This window comes from Teleopsis dalmanni, chromosome 1 (genome assembly GCF_002237135.1).
Source record: "Teleopsis dalmanni isolate 2A chromosome 1, ASM223713v2, whole genome shotgun sequence".
NCBI lineage: Eukaryota > Metazoa > Arthropoda > Insecta > Diptera > Diopsidae > Teleopsis > Teleopsis dalmanni.
The window spans coordinates 78,186,704-78,196,344 of NC_051846.1; positions in this window are offsets into that span (position 1 = coordinate 78,186,704).

Sequence of the window (9,641 nt, forward strand, 5' to 3'; positions counted from 1 at the left end):
TTTTTTTAAAAAAAACTTCTTCAGTCTTAAGACTACTAAAATTTTAAATTTTATCGCGCCATATTTGTTTTTCACTGGAGTTTATTGTTTATGTAATTTTGTTTATATACTTGTTTTTAATTTTAAAATTATTTTTTGCTTTAATATACTATTATATATTTTTATCACAATTAAGTGCTAGAATATTGCTTAGTACACGAAAATTTTCCGCATTAGAAGTTAACAGTTCAACAATATGCAAGAAATTTTTATAATCAGTGACCACAAATATTAAAAAACAAAAAAGAACTACACTTAAGCTACTTTATACACAAATAAATAACACCAAAACCTCTCTAGCGATTGTGTTAGGCTCAGAACCCCTTTCCATACTAGCAACTATATATTCCCGAATTGTTTTTGCCTAAAAAATAATTTGCGCAAATTCGAAAGCGTTTTTTTATCATTTCGCAGTGGAAGCTTTTTTATATTAAATCGCGGCAATTATTATCGGAAAGTGTGAGGCAAGCATGATACGGTCTTATATGTAATCAGTCAGCCCACAATTCAGGGCTGTTTTACTGATCTGAACAGTAAGTAGGTAAAACCATGGGTGAAACGTAAAAATAAAAATATTGTTAATAATAATGATAAGAATGTACATATAGTAATTTTTTTTCTTTAATTTCTAGGAATGAATGAATTTATTCAAAATAAATTCAGGTATGATAATTTTATCAATAATTAATTTGAAAGAAATACAAAAACAATTTAATTCATTAATATACATACGATAAGTTTTATTTTATAATCAAATAAAAAGTAATTTAGTGCAATAGAACTACAACTACTGCTACAACAATAGTATCAATCAATTACCCTTTTAAACATCTAGTATATAAGATATCTTATTTTATGGTATGACAAAAAACAGAAAAAGTATGGGTACCCTATACTTTTATAATATATGTACATACTTATTTGAAAATATTATGCTTGATATCATATATCGTAAGAAAATAATTGTTAATGCTCTAAAACAGCTCTTATAATCGTCAGTATATAGTTGATTATAGTTCTATAGTTCATGCAGAGACCTATAACACGCTTTTAATAATTTTAACACCCTAATTAAGTGGTTGATCCAAACTCCACATCAAAAAACTCCATGAAATCATTTTGTGTAATCATAAAGTTGAGTTTGAAAATACAGATGAAGTCTAAAAGATATTGGAACGACATATAGTTTGAAGGAACATTTGACAATAAGAAAGGAGAATTAAAAGCAGTAATGTAATGTGCTGATAATTACGTGCAATGTTTGAAGCAATAAAAAGTTTTTTTTGTGGTATAACATATGACATTAAATGTAACATGAATCCATTACTACATACCAGAATCATATTATCAGTCAACAAATGAACAATTCGTAAAACACATATAAATCTACCAAATTGCACATATATCAATTGTTTTATTTACATGCCGTCCAGACTTCCAATTGGAGTTATCCTCATGGACCTGTACATTGCCTTTAGGAATGCCCGGACAACAGTGATGTTTGGTCACTGAAACTATTTAATTGTTTTATTTATATGGCGTCAAGACCTCCAATTGGAGTGCCATTACCCTCATGGATTCATATCCACCTTGGTGGTTATAAATACATATCTTCAGTACATCGTTTTTAGCAATACTCGGACAACTGTGATGTTTAGTCACTGGAACTATTTAATAACAACAAAAACATAAACAAATAAATATGCCTACCTACCTAGCTTACCTGCCCCAATATTGGCTGTCGTAATGTACAGAATATTTTACATATTCATCATCATCGTTTCTTTAGAGAAAAGAAGAACAATCAATCGTGAATATTATATGGCGTTGATAAACGCGATTAAAGAATTGAGTTGCAATAAATCAATCTCAAATGAAAAAGGATTAAGACAATCCATGACGTCGCTAGTTGATCACAACAATGTTAAAAGATTTAACAAGAATATCTTAAGCAAAGAGATTTAGATCTTAGGAAGAAGTATTATTGAAACTAAAGGATTATGGCAAAAGGTATCGAAACTTACAGCAGTAGTATCAAAATTACAATTCACGAGTTTCATATAGAAGTGTTTGTTATTTAAAAGATCCTATAATTAACCATTGTATTAACTTAGTGGATGGTAATTTGGTCTTAAATACAGACATTAAAAAACAAAAAAAAAATCAATTTATATTATAATATAATGAAATATATGCCGACATTTGTGATTTAAAAATGGAAGCTAGTTAAATAAAAGAAAATAAGGCAATGTTTTTAAGTAAATTTATAAATGACACCCAAAAAAATATAGTAATTAATCAAACGAATAGCAAAGCCTAAATTATTATTAAAAAAATGTTAAACAATTTACAACGTAACAATAAATTGTCGTAGTATTTCAATTTTATTATTAAAGAATTGAACAGGTTGATGATTTAATTTACAGACAAATACAATAAATGAAAAATAAATATCTTTAGAAAAGATATTTTTAGTGCTTATACCATTTTTGGCATTTCAAAAAAAAAAAATTTTAAATAATAAAATAAAGAAAGAGAATTTATATAAACAAGTTATAGAACATTAAAGAATGCCAAAATGTCTATTGCTAAAGTTATAAATAAGCAGCAATAGACAAAGTATCTTTTATGCCTTTTATATACCATTATTAAAAATATTTAATGCTCTAAATAGCTTTTACTTTTTGAAAAAAAACTTCTTGAATTTTTTTTTTTAATAAGATTTTCTAAATTAAGAATGTTTTGTTTAAAGATAGCCAGACAAGTACAAGTAGATGGGGTGACCTAAGAACCTGATGTCATACATGAATACGTAAAATGTTGTATTTGCTTAGTATTCTCAGCCTTAACATTATAGGTGCATTTATTAATGCCTTGCAAATGTTTTATTATGTTTATTCTGAAGGTGACTTGTTTACAAAATATATATAGAAAAATATTCGAAGTTATAAATTATAATCATACTAATCGCAATGGGTATTATAAATTATCAATTACATATACCAAGTAAATCAATAAAAATGCTGAACTTTATTGTGCGAATAGTTTTGCGATCAAAAATAATGAAAGAAAAAATAATTTCTTCATAATATAGTTTCATTTATAAATCAATAATTAAATATAAGAAATATTTCCAAACACTACCGAAGATGGGTGGTGTTAGAAATAGCTATGTGCAGTCAGCTAAGATACAAATATAAAAATTTAATGCTTTTCAAATATCTTTATTATTTTGGCTATTTACCTAGATTTTTAATAGAAAAGAGATAATAGGGAGAAAATGTTTAAATCCATTAAAAATAAAATAAGTTAACAAATACCTTTTTCATATATATTTTTTTTATTGTTTTACTAGAGATTTTAAAATATATATTAATGGTAATGTTAGAGCAGACGAACCCCAGAAGAAAAATTAAACAATAAATAAAAACTTAATGCATTGCTGTTTGTAGTTTTCTTAAAATGTTAAGTTCCTAGTTTTCGAATATAAAGATTATCGTAACATTTGTATGGTGAGCCAAAAATTTAATTAATTAAAATAATATAATAAAAATTCTTGTTGTTGTAGTTCACTAATGTTCGAAAAACCTCTCTATTGAGATTATCTTTATTCTTGTTTTCGTTAGAAATATCTAAGCATTTAAAAATTGTATTTGCTAGTTTTGGGTACTGTTAGCTAGTAGTTTCTCTCTTTACTTATAAAATTAAATAACGTATGTATAAATGAGCTAACTTCAGCATTGACTGGAAGCTTGAGTGAAATGTAGTAGTGTAATTATTGGCTTAGTTACTAATATAAATCCAATATATGACGTTATTAATTTAGTTAAAGATGTTGACAGATATTTTTATGAAATAAACTTTTAATCCACACTTAAAAACAATAAAAAAAAAACCATTGAACTTTCTTTTTTGTTCATCAAAATTTGAAATAAAAATTTAACCTAAGTAAAAATGTTCACAGTTTAAATTAAGAACAAGTTCTTTTATAAATAAACAAACAACTTTCAAGACAGGTTTTTTACGATTAAATTTTGATTACGTCCATTGTTTCATAAAAAAAGAAACATCTTTTATTAATCATTTCTTAAAATTTGTTTTAACAACAACCAATTGCACCCTTATAATATGTTGAAGCTAGCAATAACTTATAATAATATTGGATAAACTCTATTTTGAAGGTCGTTTGAATTTATTATTATCAACGAAATATCTTATTTTGATTTATTCATTCTATACACATACTAATAAAGTCGATATCCAATGGGTTATATATTAACATCCACACGTTTCAATTGCAATAAATCTATCATCCTATCACAACAAGAATTACATGGGGTTTATCACAATTCATATTTATTATAATAAATGACATTTATAATGATATAGGCTTTAACTCTAATGTGCTTTCAGAAAAATACACCTATATTATTTGCTTTTATTTATATTAATTAATTATTTATTAATTAATTAAAATATTAATTATATTATAATTATATATTATATGTATTTAAAATTTAAAATGATGAATTTAATAAACTAATTTTTATAGAATTAACAACTTTTTGTAAATTTTTTGACATATTCAAATACTTAAAAGATTACACATTTTAAATTCTACCATGGAAGCTGTAAAAAATTATGTTACTCATAAATATAAAGTATAATATAAGTAAAATGTGCAATTTAGGAGGTCGTATTAATTTAATTAAATATTAAACTTTAATGAAATTTTCTTTATTATTAAAACAATTTGAACCCTTTTTAATTTTTTAAAAGATATAATTAATTATTAATTAATTTTTTTTAGGTAAAGTTATTACAGAGATTATCTCGGAAAGTGAAACGCCAACGGACAGGATGATTGTAAAGCATAACTTTACAAAAAACTTCAAAACCGAACTTGGGAACAAAAAGAATTGGGAAGGCTTGCCCAAAATCCAAATAATAAAAGGAAACATGTTAACATGGTATACAGACAGGAGCTGCTCTTTATGGACCAGACAAAAGACACTGGGAAGCACTGAGAAATAATACACCATCTTTCAAACGAAAATATACGCAATATACGCGATTCTGTAGTCTAGACAAAGGAACTCTATCCATTTTTATGAACGGCGTAGAGCAAAAAAAAAAAAGTGAACTGTATTGGGAAAGGCTACCAAGTTTTTCGCAATCTAAAATGCTTAAAGGGACTTACAACCTAAAACGCTTCAAAGATGGCATAGCACAATTAAAAATTATCTAATTATTACCAGATTATTGACCGATCACTGTAGAATAATAACCTATCGAAGTTAGAAATTCAATCCAACTCAGAGTGCACATACTGTAGAAAAGAGAGAGGAACTGATGCACAAGCTTAAGAAACACATAGAAGGGTATGTCAAGGATCTTAAGGATTCAAGACTAGGAAAGATAGGTTGTACTTTGTCTTTCATTAAAGAAATAGGACTTGGAGAAACACTCTAATTCGACTAATCCCTCTCATTTTAATAAATAATATTACAAAAAATTTATAATACAAAAATTTAAAAAATTACACGAAAAACGTTGTAGATATTTTAATATGCCTTAATTTTCGAAAAAGTTTTTTTTTTCTTTTTTCTTACATATATATGGATATAAAATATATATATAATAAATATTATAATATATATATATGTTATACATATATATCTATATACATATATATATTATATTATTGTATTTATTATTTATATTTACATATATATAATATAAACTAATTGTTAAAAATTAATTTATTAAGAAAACGCAAAAAAAAATTAATTTTTTAATACACACAGAACTGCGTACAAATTTAAAAATGTTACTCATACGTCACGTACTCGTTTTATGATTCTTCATCATATTTATCGGTTTGAGGTTAAAAAAAATCAAAGAACTTGAAAATCATAACCTAAAGACAGGAAGTTCACAAGCCACAATTTTACAAAAAAAGAAAACAAACAAAAAATAATACAAAGGCAATAGGCTCTCAAAACACATTCAAAAAGTATTAAAAAGATTAAATCAATTCCTTTTTTGAAATAATAAATGACCATTTCAGCTTAATTAAACAATTGTACAAATTATTTTCTAAAAGCTACAAATTAAATTTAAAAACCTCAATAGCAAAATAAATCGATTAGTTCCCATATTTAAATGATATACCATATGCATAAATCAAATGTGTCTGTTTGAATCGATCGATTCAATGCTAGTGTATGTAAAGGAAAGGAAAAAAAAACAAATATCGACAGCTGCTTGAATCATATTAAGCATAAAAACAACATAAAGCCTAACAACAAGTGCAGAGTCAACCTTGTAAACATAACATCTGAATAATTTATTATCTAAAGAAACAGCGCTAGAAGTGTTTTTGTTTTTATAAAGTAGAACGAAATGAGGAGCTCATTTCAAACGAAAGTTGTACAAATTTACATTGAACATTCGGTGTAAATTATGAATATTTATTGCACATACGAGTTCAAATGCTTTGCTTTTTTGTTGTTTCTTTAGTTTGTTTGTCTTTCTTTGGAAAAATTACAACACACACCAACAATCGTACGAAACTTAATGAACGCATACACGTGTTTCATATATGAAAGCACACTTGGCGTATATCAACTTTTCTAGATAAGGTTGCGGTACTTAGTACTAAACTAGCATTAGGTCTAGCAATTTAATATAAATTAAAAGCTTTCATGGCACAAAATTTATTTGCTCTAAATTCATAAAAATAAAAATGTGTTCTGGCATAAAGCAAAGTCATGTAAAGCTTATCAAAATGTACACAACACATATGGCAATATTTCCAATTTAAAGCTCTAAACAACAAATGATAATAAATACTGTAGAAGTGTAAATAAGAACCAAAAAAAACAAATAATATTAAAAAGGTAAATAATTTACAAAATATTGGTGTAATAAAACAGGGTCGCCGTTAAGGGGAGAAGGCACAATAATTATTCTTGTGCAGAATTTAGTAGTGGTTTTAATGTATATTATTGTTTTATTATTAATATAGAGATCTAGTCATAGAGATCTTTCTATTTAAACTGCCATCAAGTACAGGTCAGGATTGTGGATTAAGTTGGTCTACAACTAGGTCTCTGATTGATAAATGGTTTTCAGCCGAGAGAAGTCGGTAGCATCTTAACAAAATGGATCTGTCCGAAGAGATAGATTGTCGACTCTGCTTAGAAGCAGACGAGACTTCGAGTCACATTCTCTGTCCAGCCTTGATCTGAGCCATGTGGAGGTCACTGGATCGAGAACTACTCTCCCCTTCTGACATTAGGAGGTCCTCAACAGCCAACATTCTGGCTTTCATCTGGAACGCGGAATGTCTTCTGTTCGGTTAGGGTCTGTTGCAGCACTAAAGATGGTCGCAGTGTTCCTATTATCAAGTACATAAACGTAAGAACACCTAAACTATTCAACAACATACGTAAACATCATTATCACCGCTCTGAAGAGTTTAAGAAAAGAAGAGAAAATTTATCGATATCCTTACTTTAGTATTTTAAACAAAATATATTAAAAAAAAATAATCATAATTGTGAATACATGTAATACGTCTATTCTATAATAATATAATAGCTCTCAAGTTAGAACCACTTTGATTTTCGAGTAGTTTTAATTTACGAACACTTTTTTCTCATAACAATAAAACACACAGTAGTGTTTATACTGCAGCAGAAGAAAAAAAATAACGATTACGGTGATTCCCTATTTTCAGTATTATTTTACTGATCACCGAAATTATAATTTCATATCATTTAATACACGAGGTTCTAATTAGGTTCTAATTTCTAGACATGCTAATTCGAATAAATCGAAATTTGCGTCCACTGTATAATCAAGATAGCCTGTTTAAGAAAGATTAATTACAATAATAATCCAATCAATAGAATGAGTGAATACAGCCTCATATTTACTCCTCGGCAACAGACACATATACCCAAGTATGTGTCTATTTACTAAATTATTTCAAAAATCATATATATATATATATATACATATATATATATATTTAGGGTCTATTTGTTTTAAAAATAGAGTAAGTATTTTGTTAATAAATTGGTTATATTGAGATACTTTATAAAATTCTCTCTAAGTAGAAAAAGATATAAATAAAAAGACAGGATAGCACTGAAAACTGTTGTGAAAGTTTTATGCTGGTAGAAAACGAAGATCAGATCCCTATACGAGCGACAATACTGACAGTTTTTTTATAGTAAACTTCTGAACGATTTTTGAAATCTTATTAGAAATATAACCAAAAATAACATGTTTTTAGAAAAGCTACATATAAATTGAAGTCAATTACTTTATTATTCTTATTGCAGGTTTATTTTTATTGACATAACAATATATAACTAAGGTCTTTTAAATAACAACCATACCTATATATTCAGTACACTCTGAAAATTTGAAACGCTAATTTATTCATTAAATTTAACTTTTATTTAATTTATTATTTAATTGGAACAATTGCTAGAGTAATTTATAGGACTATTACTATCTTTCAACCTAAAACTAAATAAAAACACCTTAAGAATCATTACAGAGTATTGTAAACTGGGAACTTTAATGAAATTTATAGGTTTAGTAGAGAAAACAATGAGACTTCAAACCACTTCAAGTTTGCTCGGCACAGATAAATACTCATATACATTGTGACCGAAAAGTTTCCGGAAATTTTAAATAAAACGCAAAATTCTTAATCTTCATCAATATTTATTTTATCTCCTTCAAAATATGCTCCATTAGAAGCGATACACAAATGCCAACGTTTCTTCCAATCATCAAAACATTTTTTATAGGCGCTTTCCGGTATGGCTTTGAGTTCCCTCTGCGAATTCTGTTTTACGTCTTATATGGATTCAAAACGCGTTCCTCTGAGTGGTAATTTGAGTTTGGGAAACAGGAAAAAGTCACACGGTGCAAGATCAGGTGAATACGGTGGCTGTTCGATGGTATTTATTGAATTTTTGGCCTTAAAATCGTTGATAATGTTGGCTCGGTGCGAGGGAGCATTATCGTCATGAAAAATCCATGAATTATCCTTCCACAATTGAGGCCGTTTACGGCGGATAGCTCTCACGACCGATGCCTAGCTCTCGTGCTATCTCTCTAACACTCACATGAGGATTTTGGAACACGATTTCCTTTGCCTTTTCAATGTTTTCGTCGGTGGTAGAGGCCGAAGGTCGTCCAGAACGCGGCATGTCTTCGACGGTCGTACGACCGTCCTGAAAGGCTTTGTACCACTCATAAACTTGAGTTTTCGATAAAACTGATTTCCCATAAGCCTTTTGTAGCATTCGCAACGATTCTGCACACGAAATTTCGTTCGAAACACAAAATTTGATGCAAACTCTTTGTTCAATATTTTTTTCCATTGTTTTTTTCGCAACGCACTACTGAGGTGAACTGGTTTCAACAGCTGTCGTAAACGAACTGTCTGACAGATCGCGCTCATTTTTGGCATAGTAATTAAGGACAGTGCTGCCAAACTACATAAACTTAAAATATCGAAAAATATACAGCGCGCGAATTTTAAATGAGAACTTCCGAAAACCTTTCGGTCACAA